Source organism: Panthera onca, chromosome B2 (genome assembly GCF_046562875.1).
Source record: "Panthera onca isolate mPanOnc1 chromosome B2, mPanOnc1 haplotype 2, whole genome shotgun sequence".
Lineage (NCBI taxonomy): Eukaryota > Metazoa > Chordata > Mammalia > Carnivora > Felidae > Panthera > Panthera onca.
Genome location: NC_138343.1, coordinates 147,100,424 through 147,118,119, shown reverse-complemented (window position 1 = coordinate 147,118,119; position 17,696 = coordinate 147,100,424).

Here is a 17,696-nt window from a genome sequence, read left to right as displayed (position 1 = left end):
TTCATGTCCTTTTTTGAACCCGACTCATTTTCTCCTTGCTCTCCATCGAGAAATTCAAATAGATGATGGTGTATGTTTGCATATAATCTTCCTTGTGTGCTATTTGTTATTTTAGATCTCTGCCTCTTTTTCCTCTATGCTGTGTTATAATTTATTTTGATCTATTATCCTACTGAGTAATTTCTTCTGCTGCCATGTCTATTTTTAAAGCATATTTTGTTGAGTTTTAATTTCGCTTTCAGCATTTTTCACGGGCAGTTGTTCTATTTAATTCTTTTGCAAGTCAGCTGAGACATTTTTATTAATTCCCAGATTTTTACCATTTTTTTTCCAAGTTGGTTTGTATTTCTTTAACCAGAGTAAGATAGTTGCTGTATATGTAAACAGTTTTAGGTCTATTTTCTCAGAGTGTTTTTTCTTACTGATTCTTGGTTATGATGTCTTGATTCCTTGTGGGGTTAAGTATTTTTGAAGGTTAGGTGCTAATTTTCCTTGAATAGTTATTTGTGGGGATTACTTAAAGCATAGGAGGAAGGCTCTATCATTGGAAAAACATGTGAATTTGTCCCTCCGTCGTGCCTATAAATGTTTTAAATTGGGGCCACATTAAATTAAAGTGATGGTGGGGAGACTGGGTGGCTCAGTCGGTTGAGCATCTGACTTTGGCTCAGGACACGATCTTGCGGTCCATGAGTTGGAGCCCCGCATCGGGCTCTGTGCTGACAGCTCAGAGCCTGGAGTCTGCTTCAGATTCTGTGTCTCCCTCTCTCTGCCCCTCCCCCAGTCATGCTCTGTCTCTCTCTGTCAAAAATAAATAAAAAAATAATAAATAAAAAAATTTAAAAAAATCAATTAAAGCGATGGCTACAGGTGTTGCAGACCAACCATGTTATTATATACATTGGGTTGCAAGATGCACACGTGAGGTTTGCATCCAAAGAAAGAAGAAGGTCTCAGTGAAGGGATAGAGAACTTCAATGGAGAATTAGAAAATAGAAGTATGATTCCATGCGGTATGATAATTCAAATAAAAAATTCACTAGATGGACTCAACAGCAGAGCGGAGAAGACAGAAGAAACACTCAGTGAAATTGAAGATAGACGGATGGACATCAGCTGATATAAAAAACAAAGGAAAAGCCAATAAGAGATGAACAGAGTCTCAGAGCCCTGTGGTAATGCGTTAATGTGTCGGTATGAATGTAATCGGAGTTTCAGAAAGAGAAGAGGGAGAGAAGGGAGCAGAGAAAATACTTGAAGAAACAATGAGGTAAAATATTCTACATTTGGTGGAAAAGTTATACAGATCCATGAAGCTGAACAAACTCCAAGGAGAGATTGAAAAAAAAAAAAAAAAAAGAAAATCACCTGGGAACATTGTAACTGAGCCGTCGAAAGTTAAATATGGGAGAAAATATGATAAGAGAAAAACATTTCATAAAGAGGAGAAAAACCAGAATCCACCCTGAGTTCCTATTAGATAAAAATAAAAGCCGGAAAATATTGGGCACCATGTCTTTATGCTGCGGAGAAAAAAGCAAGAACAGAATTCTTTAACAATTTTTTGAGTATAGTTGACACGCAACGTTACATTAGTTCAGGGGTACAGCATGGTGATTGTACCGCATTATGTCATGATGTGTTCACCTCATGTGTACCTGCCATTTGCCACGACATGACTCCATTACAATACCAGTGACCATATGCCCTATGCTGTGCCTTTGCCCCATGACTTATTCCCTCCATAACTGGAAGCCTGTGCCTTCCACTCCCCTTCTCCTATTTTGCCCATCCCCCCCTCCGACAAATCGGCTTGTTTTTGTTCTTTGTATAATATGTAAGTCTGATTCTGCTTTTTGCTTGTTTGTTTACTCATTAGTTGTTCAGATTCCACATGAGTCAAACTCTTTTTAAAACAATTTTTTTAGTGTTTATCTATTTTTGAGACAAAGAGAAACAGAGCATGAGCGGGGGAGGGGCAGAGAGAGAGAGGGAGACACAGAATCCGAAGCGGGCTCCAGGCTCTGAGCTGTCAGCACAGAGCCCGATGTGGGGCTTGAACCCACCAACGGTGAGATCATGACCTGAGCCGAAGCTGGATGCTTAACCGACTCAGCCGCCCAGGCACCCCTAGTCAAAGTCTTAACTAAGAATTCTACCTGCAACTAACCTATCCTGAAAAAATGAAGGGGAAATGTATTTTTGGTACCAGAGGAACAAAAATTGAAACTACTTGTCACTGGCAGACTTCCATTATAAGAAATGCAAAAAGAGAAAAAAAAAAAAAGGTCCTTTTTAGGCCAAGGGAAATGACTCTAAATGACAAATCCAATCTAAGGAAGGAAGGAAAAGCTGCATGAATGGTGAATATATGAGTAAGCATGAAAGATTATCACATACAGGGACAGACACCTACACACACACACACACACACACGTACACACGCGCCTGCTTTCTCGTACACACACTTAGAAGGTTAATCCCAGCAGCCCTGGAATTGGCCTGGGCTATTTTGTTGAAATTGGTGATGGTCCTGTATAGCCCTGACCCCTAGTGAAGGCATGAAAGGTATTGATTAATTAACACGCCGCTTTGTGATGAGGGGGCCATGGGAGTTTGGGGTGGTTGGCACAATAGAGTCGATGATTTGTGCGGGTCCAGGTAAGAAACCCAGAGGGCTCTGCGAGGGCGGTGGTTACATAGCAAGCTGGTCATATACCACGGGATAAGCCAGGTATAAGATGCCCCCATTGAGAATCTACTTTGGGGTATTCCATGCACCCGTTAGTGATTCTGGATTTGAAAAGGAAGCACTTCTAGTTGAGACAACCTGAAGAGAAAAGACCACCAGGGCTGATGCTGGCTCTGCAGGACCCACGCAGAGAGGCAACCTATAGATACCCTCACCTTAATGTAGTTGCTCCGTTGTATCCTTTTCCAGAAGTAAATGATCCGTCTGAGTTGCCATCTGGGGTCTTGTGAGTCTTCTTTATTCAGAAAAATCCAACCCTATGTGAACGAGACCATTAGAGTTTTGTCTACCTCACTAAAAGATATAGGACTGTTGAAAGCAAACATGGTCCTATTTTTTGGTTCAGTTTATAATGTCTATAGGATGGCAGATATGAGAATAAGCCATAAGGATGGGAGTGTCACAAACAGACTGATCGGAAGGTTCCTATAGCGCCTGAAGCAGTTGAAAAACAATTCTAAGACTACTATCATACGTTACAGATGCATATTGTAATCTCTAAAGAAACTACTAAAAAGTAATCCCAATAAACACAGCAAAAAAGCCAACAGTGGTAATAAAGCGGATTCATCAATTATGTAATTAACAAAAAAATGGAAGAAAGGAAGAACAGAAGTTAAACACAATGGAAAACTAACAAACACTTAGTGAAATGGCAGACTTATTCCAAACCATATCAATAATGATGTTAAATGTAACTAGACTGAAGAATCCAATCGAGACACAGATCATCAGACTGGATTTGAAAAGCATCAATTTTATTGTATTTATTTATTTTTTTAATGTTTATTTACTTTTGAGAGAAAGAGAGAGAGACAGAGAGACAGAGGCGTGAGTGGGGGACGGGCAGAGAGAGGGAATCACGGAATCCAAAGCATCTCCAGGCTCTGAGCTGTCAGCACAGAGCCCGACGTGGGGCTCGAACCCACAGACTGTGAGATCACGACTTGAGCCGAAGTCGGACACTCAACCGACCGAGACGCCCAGGCGCCCCTGAAAAGTATCAGTTTTAGTCTGGCTAGAAGAAACACCTAAAACACACAAACATGAGTAGGTTGAAAATATGTTAAAAATCACATGCCCTGAAAACAGAAAATGGCAGAAAGAAGGAGAGGCTATAAAGGCTCGTAATGTTCGATAGGCCAATACACCAAGAAGCTGTCACTGTTACATACATATGTTTGAAACTGCTGTAGCTAAAACTCACAAGATTTAAGGGAGAAGTAGATAAATCCACACACAAATTTGGAGATATTAACAAACATCGCTGGCAATGTTAGTTCATCTTTCTTTGTAACTTACCGGAGAATTAAAGAAAAGTAATTTAGAGTGACGTAGATCTGAATAGAATTCAGAATAAAGTAGATGAAGAACCACCTTAGCTTAATTGACATTTCCGTAAGGGCCCGTCCAACAATTGCATAACGCACTGTTTTCATTTAAACCTCACCGGTGGATACAAATACCTGTACATCCTACCGCCTTTCCTCTTAGTGTTTCCTCTGCTGTGTTCCCACCCGGTTGTCTCTTCTGCCTCATTGCTTCAGTTTTATTTTATTTTATTTTTTCTGATAGAGTCTTTTCTCACATAGTTTTCAGTGAGTAATATACTTGGAATTTTTGCATACCCCTTAGTTAGGTTTTTATTTTTCTTTTTATCCCCACAATCGTAAACGTGATCGTTTTTTGCAACTGTCTCTTTTATTTTCCTCTTTGTGTTCCATGTTAATTGTTTTTTTAGCTGGTAGGGTACTGGACTTTCAGTTAAAAACCTTTTAAGATTTTCCCTATATCCTCCACCCATGCCTCGATTTGATTCGTAACTCTTTTTATCAATCGTCTCTGGAAGTGGTGAGCCATTCTAACTTACAGGCTTCAGCTCGTTCTTCGTGTAACATTTTTCCGTCTTATCACCACTGAATTAGTAGAAGAATCAGATGATGATTATTGAGGATAAGTTCCAATCTGTGTATATTCTCCTTCTGAAGCTTCTGTTATGAATATTTTTTTATCTTTTAAAAAAAAATTTTTTTAATGTTTATTTATTTTTGAGACAATGAGAGAGACAGGAGTGCAAGTGGCAGAGGGGCAGACAGAGGGAGGACACAGAATCCAAAGCAGGTTCCCGGCTCCAGGCTGTCAGCCCAGAGCCTGACGTGGGGCTTAAACTCACAAACTATGAGATCGTAACCTGAGCCAAAGTCAGATGCTTAATCGACTGAGCCACTCAGGCGCCCCGGTATTTTTTTATCTTAATCTACCCTCCAATTTTCTAATGTTTCCTTCAAGATATCCCCCCCCTTTTTTTTTACATTTTTGCACTATGGGTTTGAAATGTCTTGAACTTGCTTTTGCAAAACACAATCTCAATGTTTTTCTTCCGTGCATCTATTGCACTTTATAGAAGACCTCAAGCTCTCTTTTTCAGGCCCCCAAAAGATGAGTAGACATTTGTGTGTTACATTTCAAACCTTAAAGTTCTGTCTGTTACGCACACACAACTTGGCGGGGCTCATCTGTGTCCCCTGGCAGGCCAATATCCCTCTTTTCTGCAAGGTCTCCCTCTCTCTGGCTATTTGGTTACTCAGCCTGCCCTGGATGGTTGAGCTGCTCGTTTGCTGGTTTCTCGCAAGCTTGGAAGGAAGGTTTCCCAGCCTCTCCCACCCTCTCTGTAACTACAGCGTAGAGCTGAGAGAATGTCAGTTGCTTCCTGAGGATTCAGAGGAGGTTTCCCCTCCTTGGCCCCAATCTTTGGGGCGTAGAAGACTCAACACCCCTCGTCGGCTCTCTCGACCCAGTCGGCAGCCTGTAACTGTTACATGATGGAGGGGTGACTCTGTTCTAAGGCCATGTCTTCACGTTGCCTTTGGGTCCTTTCCTGGGCGATGACATTGTTCTGCAGTGTTTCTTCAAGGGGGTGAAATTCTGTGGAGTGTCCTGTTCTCTCGGCGGGGATGCCCATGAACTCCCCCCTCCTCTCTTCTGTCATCGGGCACCGGGCACCGAGACTCTCTCTGTTGAGAAATGACCTGCTCCACGTGACGTCACCAGTAGAGCTTTTCCTCCAGCCGGTGTGCCCCAGGGCCGCGTGATTGCCATAGCCTTTCCTCCAGGCCTTCTGGACACTGTCATCTTGAAATTGAGGTTAAAATAGATCTGTGAAAAATTCAGAACAATGAGCGATAACCCTCAGCAGCCCTGTGCTATGGGGAATCCTTTAGGATCTTTGGACTTTCCAAAGCACGCATGAAAAAAAAAATCTTCTGTTTTTCTGGATGGGAAGCAGGAAGAAACTGAATGAATGTGCAACAGAAGAGCTTTTCAGAAGTCAACGAGACATAACTTCCCAGGATGGTAAGACCATGAAACATGGGGAAATTGCAGCAGTAATTACGTGAGATTGGACAGGTAATTGCACTGAGAAACGTAACTGCAGTTTTTCAAGAAAAAGTGCCAGGACAACTTTAAGATAGTGCTGGTTACAGAGCCAGAATCATTGAATCGTAAGCTTAATAAGAACCGTGAAAAACAAAGATATTGGAAGAAATTTTAATATACATTTTTGGTTTCAGAATTGATGAAATATATTTAAATAATACACGAAGTCAGACGGCATTTCCAACGAATGACTCTACAAGCTTTGCCAATTATTTACGTTATTCAGCTGAAATAGAGAAAAAAATATACTGAGTTCAGGGTAAGCTGTTAAAATGACCTGAGACAATTTACCCATTGTAATAAATATTCTAATCAAGTTTCTCCCCCAGAATAAAACAAAATGTAGTGCATTGAAAAGAAATTAATTTATCTTTATTCCAATTTTAATTTGTACCCTTAGCTACTGAAACCTTTCCGTAGCAACACCATACATACAGATTCATAGGAGAGAAAGCAAAAAAACAAAAGTCTACATTGTTGCTGCTCTTCTGGCAGAGAAATTTCCAGGGTAACGCCAAGTGGACATGAATGTGAAAAGAATTATAGCAGGTGTAATACATGGCCATTTAAATAAATGGTATTGATCTCCACTTATCGTAAACTGAAAAGCACAAGAATCATGGACATTCACTCTATTGGCTTTTTTCTCTCAAAATCTGTTCTAGAAGATAGCAATTTGTTATGACAACCTGTTCTATTCATTAGGACTAGAAAGAATCAGGCATTTGTAAATATGCATTCTGAGCAATGTATTCGGTGCAAACAGCATACTGTGGCTGAAAATTAGTCTGCAAAACCAGCTACCTGATACGCTAAGCACAATGCAGCATTTACAGCTTCTCTATAGAAATTGTAAAACGCAAGAAGAAACGTTGCTTTTTAACTGAATGCATGCATGTATCCATTTTCTTCAGTCCATTAAATACTGGGTTGTGCTTTGGAAGAATGACACGTAAATGGCAATAAAACACACGCACACAAATTCAGACAGTCGTACGTACCATGAGTTGCTGAGTTTTATCTAGATAATAGCGCTGGCGGTCCAAGTAGTCTCTGTTATTTCCGTAACAACCAATAATCTCAGTGAATTAACCATGAAAAGAGGGGGTTCTCTCACAAAGATGGTGAGCTCTGGGTCGGCGTAACTCCCAGGGACAGTTGCCCCATGTGTTGGCTTGATACTCTGCGCTGGGCCAATCAGAACTTACCAGAAGACCATCGCCACCGCAGTAAACGCTTCTGAGCACCATGGGAAGAGCCACCTGGAGAGGGAACGCCAGCCAGGAGGCATGTGATGGCTATGATTGCAAGTGACTGAGAGTGACTCCTGGGCAGGTCAGGCACACCTGCCTTAGAGATGAAGGAACACAAGAATCCCAGATGTGCAAGTATGGCGGAGCACTGGACGTTGCTGAACAGTGGTTGCCTGCTTTTTTGCTGCTCTTCTGAATTTTTCCATCCCTCAAGTCCACCAATAACCACGTCCCCTAGCCTCAACACCATCGCAAATAATTCCTCCTATCCCAGATCGACCAAGAGCCTGGCACTGTGCTGGATACTGTGGATGCGTTACCTTCCTTCATTCTTACGTAAATCTATGAGGTCAGTGCACTGGCATCCCTATTATACAGACAGTGAAAAATGAATATCCCAGTATGCACGCAGTCAGGACTCAACCCCACTTCTTTTTCTGATTCCAAAGCTTAATTCCCAGGCTACCGACTCATATGATGGTTTGCTTCCATTCACCAATTACTGGCTGTGTTCTTTTATGTTAAAATCTACAATCAGAAAGTGCTTATAAAATGATATTAGAAAATGAAGAGTCAAGAAGAGTGGCGTAGAAGCTGGGCTGTAACCCATCCTTTCTACTGGGGAACGCCCAGGGTGAGACGGATAAAGAGAAAAAAGAAAAAGGCTAGAAGATCTCCCTTTACACCTGCTAATCGGAATTCCTGATAGAAGATAATGTAGAGTCTTTGTCTCCAGAATGCGTTTAGCAGGTCGTATCTGCACTTCTTGTCTTTCTTACAGTAAGCCAATTTTATGGATTTGTGGTTTATTGAATTATGGGGCACACCCACTTAAACCGAAAGGGAAAAATCTATTATAAGCTGGCCAACAGGACTGATAGGGGACTTCCAGTCCCTGCCTGAAGACTCCCCTTCTGGGTTTTTCTTCCCACCCTGCTTGCCTCCTGTGCCAAATTACTACTAATGCGGAATGTGGAAGTGACGGATTATAAATTGTCCCCTCTGCTCATGCTCTGGGCTCAGACCTCGGGAGAGCGATCTCCTCTGAGCCTGCAGGTGTGAAATAAACCTCCCGCCTTCCAAGACCTCTGAGTGCCGCTTGGTTCTTCCGCTGGGTGATCCAGACCGGGTTCTGCAACCAAACTATCAATGTCAGTATATTTCTATGAGAGCATAAAATGTCTCCCTTTGTGTGGGGGGACATCTAACCTAATGTCCGTTAGCAGTCTCTTGTGTTCAGCCCGGATCCGAGAACACCCTGATACAGTAAGAAATGACCCGGTGGCCGCAGGCAGACTTCGTTCGTCACTGTGTCTCAAAGCTGTCTCTGCCCCCTGGTTTATAGGAAGGTTGGAGAGTGCCTCGGATCTTCAAGTCTTGTGAGAACGATTTGGCCATCCTAAACTTGGCGACGTCTAGCCAACTTGATCACCTGTCTGACTGATATCACTAATGCTTAGGAAATTGGGCTTCGCCCTTGTTTTGGAGCTACCTAACGGTGAAAACCAAGCCTTTTTGGATCCCTGACTCAGGGAGACCAGGAAGCCGCAGGGTGACTCCAGGGAGGACTCAGATGTCCTTGGAGGGACATGAGGAGTTAAGTAAGCTAAGCGATTGAGCATTTTGAGTCAGAGGATTTGCCAATGTTCTAGGTCAAGGCAATACATCTTTCAAAATATCGCTTTTATTTCTGGTAAGTGGATATAATAAAACCTGCCTCACAGCGATGAGGGAGTGTGGGGCAGGCTGAGAGCAAAATTCAAGCCAGCAGACACTCCCTCCCCCCACCCCCTCCCCCAGTGGGATTTCTGTGGCATTCCTCAGGCACTCTTGGCTGCCCAAGGACAAAGGAAAGGACAGAAAGCAAATGGTTGAGCTAATAGAGTTTACATCAGTTGACAAATATCTTAGTAAATTACAAGAAAAAGGCAATCTTACCAATAGCCTGAGCTCTAGAAACATGTAGACTCAGTTTCCTGGAGCCTCAATATCACCCCTCCCTAGTGATAGGGAGAACAAAGGCAAGAAGAAAATGGCAGGTAAAATCAAATTTCCTTATAATCAGCAGCCCATGGACAAATACTTGAGGCCAGAGGAAAACAGTTTCTCCGGGAACTCCCTACTGTCTTAATGCTAATGCTTTGCTGGAGGGAAAAACAACTTTAGTTCGACAATAGCCAGGCCTGGGATATCTTTGCAGTCCTCTTTAGCATATGAAAGTCCCTCCAGGAGGCCCCCCTTTAGAATTTACCTCCAAGTCCTTGGTATATAACCATCCATTCTATACAATCCCAGGGCAGCTCTTCCTGCCCCCGGGTCCTGTCCCCAGGCTTCAATAAAATCACCTTTTTGCACCAAAGAAGTCTTCAAGAATTCTTTCTTGACCCTCGGCTGGCTCCGGACCCCATGAACCCCACCATCGCCCCAAAACCTCATCGACGGGGTTCAGGTTTTTAGAACCTGACAAACTTTCCTGACTTTGTGTCGTCTTCCCGTCCCCTTCTGGGCAGCGACGTCTCAAGTCTGTTCATGACATTGATTCCATCAGTTGTGTGATGGACACAACTGATCCAATGAGTTCGAAACAACGGGCTAAGCGCCATTCCCACACCCAGGGCAAGGGGAGCCTTGCTGGGATGTTGCGTGGGGCGTACTTAGCCAACCAGCCCCAGTTCTCCCGCACTGGTCCCCACTGACTGGTCCCCAGTCCCGCACTGGTCTCCCTGCCCTGCCCTTCTTGCCATTCGCAGCGCCCAGAGCATCTCAAGAAGTGTCCTGGGCCTCACTCAACACCCCCTTTCCAGCACTTTCTCCCCCTGTTTCTTCCTCCCGCTATTCGACATTCATGGTAAAAAGTCTGTTTACCGATCCTGTGGATAAAGACAAGCAGTTCTTAAAAGCAAGATGCCTGATGTCCATTCCCTGCAAAAAAAGGGTACTGCTCACCCTCTTCCTTCTCTTCCTTCCCACAGACTGTGTGCTAGGAAAAAAATAATAAATCCACATTTAATGCACGACTTCTCCTCCTATTACCTAGGTCTTTGAGAAGACGCCATTCTACATTTATGCAAACAGAAATTCTCTTACCCCCCTCAAAATGATTGCAAACTGCTAGCAGGCAGAGGCCACATTTTGTACACATAATTTTTTACCGAGAGCTGCACGCAGGCCTGGAACATGATAAATAATCTCTCCGGATTCCCACCAGGCTACAGAGAAAGCTTCCCCGAGTTGAAACACATGCACTTTATATGCAAACTTTATAGCAAATAGTTTTCTGTGGAACCAAGACCTGGAATATATCAAAAGTGATGCTAGCACATAATCTTCCCATGGTCACATAGTTTGTAGAAATGGCATATTTGTAGTTAAAGTCGTAGTTTGGTTATAGTTGTAGCACTAATACTCATTGAAGTGTCGGCAGGGTCGCCTGAGACAAACCTTTTCAATTTTAACCCACTAGTTCCCAAACTTCCTTGGAATCCGGACTACTTTCTCTTGGGATCAGAGGCCAGTGGGTATTTTTCTGGCAGAGTCAGACAATACATGTTTTCGGGTTTGTCGACAAAAGATTTAGGCTATCGTGTGGGTGTTTCTATAGTCACTTAAAGCATAACAATTTGGAAAAAAAAAACGAAATAAGATAGAGCCCTGTGAAGTGTAAAAAGGCCATTTTTCATTCGTGGGCCATAAAGAAAGAGGTCAGCCAAACCTGGCTGACAGGTTTACCAACCTTTAGTGCACACACTTCCACTGACAGAGCGCGGCAGAGTTGGGGATGCTCACAGTGACGTACCTGCACACTTGGGTGTTTGGCTCAAAACTCCCTCAAGCGTCGAGAAACTGCGTCCGTAATTGATTCTCATTCTGATGACTGCTAATCCCACTTCCACTTGGAAAAAAGATACAAATACTTCCCTACTTTCTTAAAGTTACACACTGTTTTTCAAATTGCGTGTCACATACAAGGAACAATAGAGAAAACAACCCCGATTCAGAAATAAATATTCTTTTTTTTTTTAAATTGGTAATGTGTATTTATTTTTGAGAGAGACAGAGAGATGGAGCACGAGCAGGGGAGGGGCAGAGAGAGAGAGGGAGACACAGAATCGGAAAGAGGCTCCGGGCTCCGAGCTGTCAGCACAAAGCCCGACGCGGGGCTCGAACTCACAAACCGTGAGATCATGACCTGGGCCGACGTCAGATGCATAACCGACTGAGCCCCCCGGGCGCCCCTCAGAGACAAATATTCTTAACCATGTGTTATATTTCTCCCGAAGCCTCCTACTGCATAGTTTAAGGTAGCATTGATTCTTTTGAAATTGCAGAATCCATATACTTGAGAGTTTCAGTGTTGGCAATAAATAAGTGGAGGTCAGAGGGGCACTGTAATTAGACGAGGGCAGACTGGCCGTAAAACAGACCGCTGACTGGCTTCCCGTTTTAATGGATTTTTTTACAAGTTTTAATTTTTTGTTTCCTCTAAATTTCTGTTAATCGAATGAGATATGCACCAAGCTATGGAGCAGATACCACTGTCCGGGGTGGAATCTCTTCTTTAGGCAGGATGACAGGACTGGGGAGGTTAAATTCACTCAGCTCGTGGAATCATCTGGTGCCCTGTGTGAACTGACAGGTGCTGCCGTCACAGAGTTAAAGCAGCTGGTTGCCCAGTTATGCTACGTATTTGCTGCGCTGGGAACCACCTCTTCTAGCGTCTTTTGCATGAGCTAAAACTGAATTAAGCAAATAACAGAGCTCACTGCCTTGGGGACACGGATCTTCTGCATTTCAGGGTAATCTGCATTTTGTGGAATGCAGTTTGCATTATCAGAGCCTCTCGCGGGGGATTTCACCGTGAGGTTCCGCACCCACAGAAACCCCTTCTGGAGGTTTTTACTAATATGTCATGAAAGTTGCAAATATCCGCTGTGTTTCTCAGATTCAGAATCTATCTGCACCTCAGCAACTACTGATGATGGGGAAGGGGGCACTTGGCTGCTGGATGGGACAGGGTCAGCCGGTGACTCTTAACATCCGTTGGTCTAAAAATGGACTAGTTAAAAGCTCGCTGCGTAAATTTTCCTGAGTGTTCAAAAATGAGGGAAGGCTGCCAAGGGAGGAGAGACCAAGTCCTGCCAAGAAGCTAAAACAGACGAGGCTCCAACAGTTTATTAACCACAAATAACAAAGAAATAGGGTATATGCTGCTCTGTCCTGCCAGCTTTGAGCCACTTTTCAATTCCAGTGAAATTCTACTGTTGGCAGAGAAGAAGAATCACATACAGGAGACTGGAAAGGTCCCATTCACCAGTCCGCACGTCAGTAGCACAAAGCGAAGGGTAAGCAGTGCGGACAGAAAACAGTCTAGAAGTGGAAAACCAGTGAACAGAAAGGAAGGGTCGAGAGAAGAAAACAGAAGAAATTTTCAGAGGAGTACAGACGCATCTAGGGAGACTCTTGATGGTTTTCTGTCACCGCGTTTCCTGGCACTGACAGCTTATATTCGACTTCTAAGGGACGGAGGATGTCGTACGAAGAAACTTTAGTGTTTGAGCCTCCAGAAGCATGGGGCTGTCTCCTACGAATGGACTAAGCCTCAGAGGTGATTGGATGATGGATACGAAGGCCGGTGCTTCCCCAGCTACCCGACCCCCCTCCCCGAGCCTACTTGAGCATCTCCAAGGGAGAGATCTTAACAAAGCAACATCTTCCAGGCTCCAGGCCACTTGCGGCTCTCATGCAGAGTTCACGCCGAAGGAAAATGACACGGTGTTTCTGTCCAAAAAATGACTGAGCAGCTGGAAGGGACAGAAGTGGCCTGATGTGCTTTGAAAAGATGGGCTAATGACTTAAGAAAGCGGCCCGTTGTAATCTCTCTGTGTCTCCTTAGGATACCAACAATAGGGTGGAAGCCTCACCTTCCCTTTGGATGGCCCGAGATGGAAGGGGTTGGCCAAAATGGTCATGGCCGTCCCAGCTGCACATCATGCACGTTTTATGGGGAGATTCTTGGAACCCAGATCCCGGTTTCCGTGTCCAGACTCAATGTACACAATATGTTTAAAAAATTTTTTTTAAATGTCTATTTATTTTTGAGAGAGAGAGAGAGAGAGACAGAGCATGAGCAGAGGAGGGGCAGAGAGAGCGGGAAGCACAGAATGTGAAGCAGGCTTCAAGTTCTGAGCTGTCAGCCCAGCGCCCACTGAGGGACTCAAACCCAGGAACCATGACATCATAACCTGAGCCAAAGTGGGACACTGAACTGAATGAGGCACCCACGTGCCCCAATGTATACAATATTTTGCTGATCTGACCTAGATTAGCTAGACTAATCATTGCACAGAGAAAACCTTACATTATAGCTGTAGATTGAAATTGGTTACGATTTTATCAGCTACCATTTTACGTGTGTAATTTGTAACTTCTTTTAGGTCATTTTTTTCTTTCAACCTCCTTGAATGTTATGAACTAAGTATTTGTGTTTTCCCAAAATTCGTATGTTGAAATATAATCCCCAGTGTGATGGTATTAGCAGGTGTGGCCTTTTGAAGGTGACTGGGTCATGAGGCTGGGGTCCTTATGAATGGATTAATGCTCTTGTAAAAGAGACCTCGAGAGCTCCCTCACCCAGTCTGTCACATGAGGTCACAGAGAGAAGATGGCCATCTAGGAACCAGGAAGCAGGCTCTCACCATTCTCTGGGCCTGCAAGTGCCATGGTCTTGAACTCCCGGCCTCCAGAACTGTGGGAAATACGTTTCTGTTGCTTGTAAGCCCCCCTCTCTCTCTATGTGCAGCAGCCTAAATGGACTAAGACATTGATTTACTATTTTGAACTTTACTATTGCCGTGCTTATGTTAAGGTTCTTAAGCACTTTACGTAAATAGTCACGGGAGAACCAGGAAATAAACACGAAGATACCGAGGACAACACTGAAGGTTGTGAGGGAAGCCGGCCCGGCTCTGGTGGACAGGAGATGCCCGTGGCTCTGTGACGGGTTAGTGCCAACCTCAGCCTCTCTGGCACTGGCTTCCACCAACTTTGGACCTGGACTCCCTTGACCTCCTTCACACTCCCCAGGTGATCAGACCCCTCAGTCTGTTCGTGTCCTATCGCTGCACACACGGTGATCGGCCATCTGGGTGACTTTTTCAAACCTTCCCTCCTTTATACATTTACATGCTAACTACTACACGAAACTCCAACTTCTCTTCCACGTTGCCCTCCAGAGTCTCTACCGCGTGCAGGCGGCACGGTGGTGATAAAGAAAACCCGACCCTCTCGGAAACCAGTTCACCTGGCGCGGCTTTCTGTGTGAGCCACCGTCCCTCCGTTTCGGCTGCAGCAGGACCTCTTTCTTCCCTTCAGGAGCCAAGAAACTGGAAGCACCATCGCCATCCCCCTCCTGTCCACCTGCCGCTGTCCCACTGTGAAAGTCAGGGCCGTTCTGCATGAACCCCTTCTCAGGGCCCCAGTCCTCCACGATGACCCCATTTTCCATGCCTGTTGCCAAGAATCACCTGTCTCCTCCCAGCGTCTCCTTGGTCCTTTATCACCTCCCTTCTTTGGGACGCTGCTAGAAGACTCATGGCCTCTGGTGTAACTTTAGCATCTTTCTATCACTGAATCTTCCCACCAGGCTTATGAACCTCTTTGTGGCCAATTCCAAGCGTTCTCTTTAGTCTCTGCTTCTTCTAATCTCTGCCATACATTCCACTGTTGACTCTTTATATGACAGCCATCATAGTCCCTGCCTTCCTTGGATTTCTTCCACCAGTCCGGGCAGGTTTCTTTTTTCCCTGCTTCTTTCTTCTTTGTCTTTTCCTATTGCTTCCTTCTTCCTCATCAAGAAATCCTGAATGCAGTCCCCCCTTTTCCTGCTAAGATCACTCAAGACCACATTATAGACAGTCCCTGCTCTATGCAGGGCAAGATAAAAAATGAATATAAAATGAACCATTGTAAACCAAATTTCTTACTCATAGAATTATTTAAAAGAGCTTTACTCATTTTTATGGCCTCCAGAGTAATATTCCATTGTGTGTGTGTGTGTATGAGTGTTTGCGTGTGTGTGTGTGTGTGTGTGTGTATGTATGTATGTATGTATCTAGATATAGATATATATTTCTATATCCATTCATCAGTATATGGATATTTGGGCTGTTTCCATAATTTGGCTAGTGTAGATAATGCTGCTCTAAACACCCAATGCATGTACTCTTGTATTCTTTGGGTAAATACCTAGTAGTGCAATTGCTGGAGAGTAGCGTAGTTCTATTTTTGCAAAGACATGGATAGAGTGAGAGATTATTATGCTAAATAAAATACATCAGTCAAAGGGGGCGTCTGGGTGGCTAAGTCAGTTGTGTCCGACTTCGGCTCAGGTCATGATCTCGTGGTTTGTGAGTTTGAGCCCCGTGTTGGGCTCTGTGCGGACAGCTCAGAGCCTGGACCTTGCTTCGGATTCTGTGCCTTCCTCTCTCTATACCCCTCCCCAACTCATGCTCTCTCTCTCCTTCTCTTTCAAATATAAATAAAACATTTAAAAAAATTAAAAAATATAAGTCAGTCAAAGAAAGACAAATACCATATGATTTCACTCATATGTGGAATTTAAGAAGCAAAACAAACCAGAAAAGGGAGAAAAAGAGAGAAAGAGAGAGACAAAACAAGAAACTACAGACTCTTAACTACAGTGAACAAACTGATGGTCACCAGACGAGGTGGGAGGGAGGCTGGGGAAACAAGTGATGTGGATTCATGAGTGCACTCGTCATGACGAGCACCAAGTGATGTACGGAAGTGTTGAATCGCTATAGTGTGCACGAAACTGATAGAACATCGTATGTTAACTAACTGGAATTTAAATAAAAACGTAAACAATGAAAGAGCTTTCCTCACTAGTCGTATTGCTAAGAACATGGGGACAACGACACGTGCAACATGATTGATACAACATCTCAAGTGTAGGCAAGGGAATTTCAAATACTGCTCTCTTGTTGCTCCGGAAAGGTAGCAAGTGGCCATACAATATTATTTACGGAAGCAGATATGTATAAAATATATGAAAAATTATTGGTAGTCTCCATTTACACAGGTTGCCTGAAAATTAATTAATAAAGCCACACGAACACTTGAACATGTGTTTGCAGAAAAAGAAATACAAGTAACCCATGTTTGAAATAGTGAAGAGTTGGAAAGGACCTTTGCATCCAGTCGTGACATTTTTTTGCAATCTGAGGAAACTAAGAATGTTATCGAAGTATGTGTGAAAACATTAATGATATACTCCGTGTGCTAAAGTGTTCCCAAGCTCTCTGAAGTGGGGTTCATCATTTGCAAAATGAAAACGTTACTAACTATTCCCCTGATTTCAGAACGCCATCAAAATCCAGTAAACCCTCAAAATACCATTTTTACCCTGAGCTGAAGGCTGTGCATAAAGTACGATGTAGACAGTGAAATGTAATAAATTTTAATAAATTATGTTGTCAAGTATTTGCGGAAAGAATAATATCGCCTTTGTGGAGAAGGCTTGCGCGCTGTCAAACACTCAGGTTTGGGTATTTTTCTCACTCAAAGTTACAAACGTAGACACTCAGAACGTTATACACTTTTAGTGCTTGTAGCTTTTATTTGGTCGCTACTGGAATACGCCCCAGTTCACTGGAAAAAAAAATCCCACAAAAGTGATCAGTTTATTCATTTGGATTTTAGTGTGTTCCTTTCTTGGTGTTGCATGGAATTATTAGGGTCGGAGGGAGCAGTGCCCTTATGGAGCGTGTGGGTTATGTGTCGTGTATTTGAATATTAACAGAATAAGTGGATATATTCAACAAGAATGAAATATAAATATTAACATTTTTTAATGTTTTATTACTTATTTTTGAGAGACAGAAAGAGAGAGAGAGAGAGAGAGAGAGAGAGAATGAACAGGGAAGGGACAGAGAGAGAGAGGGAGACCCCGAATCCAAAGCAGGCTCCAGGCTCTGAGCCGTCAGCACTGAGCCCCACGCAGGGCTTGAACCCATGAACCGTGAGATCATGACCTGAGCCAGTCAGATACATAACCGACTGAGCCACCCAGACACCCCAGTAATACTGTCTTTTAAAGTAGTATTTCCATTGTGCAAGAATGTGGAACAGGCACAGTGAAAACTCTATTAGGTTTGTGTCATCTGGTCCAGGAAACTGAGGCTGAGATTAATGGGCTAAAGAAGGGTCACACAACAAGTGAAGGATGGCTAGTG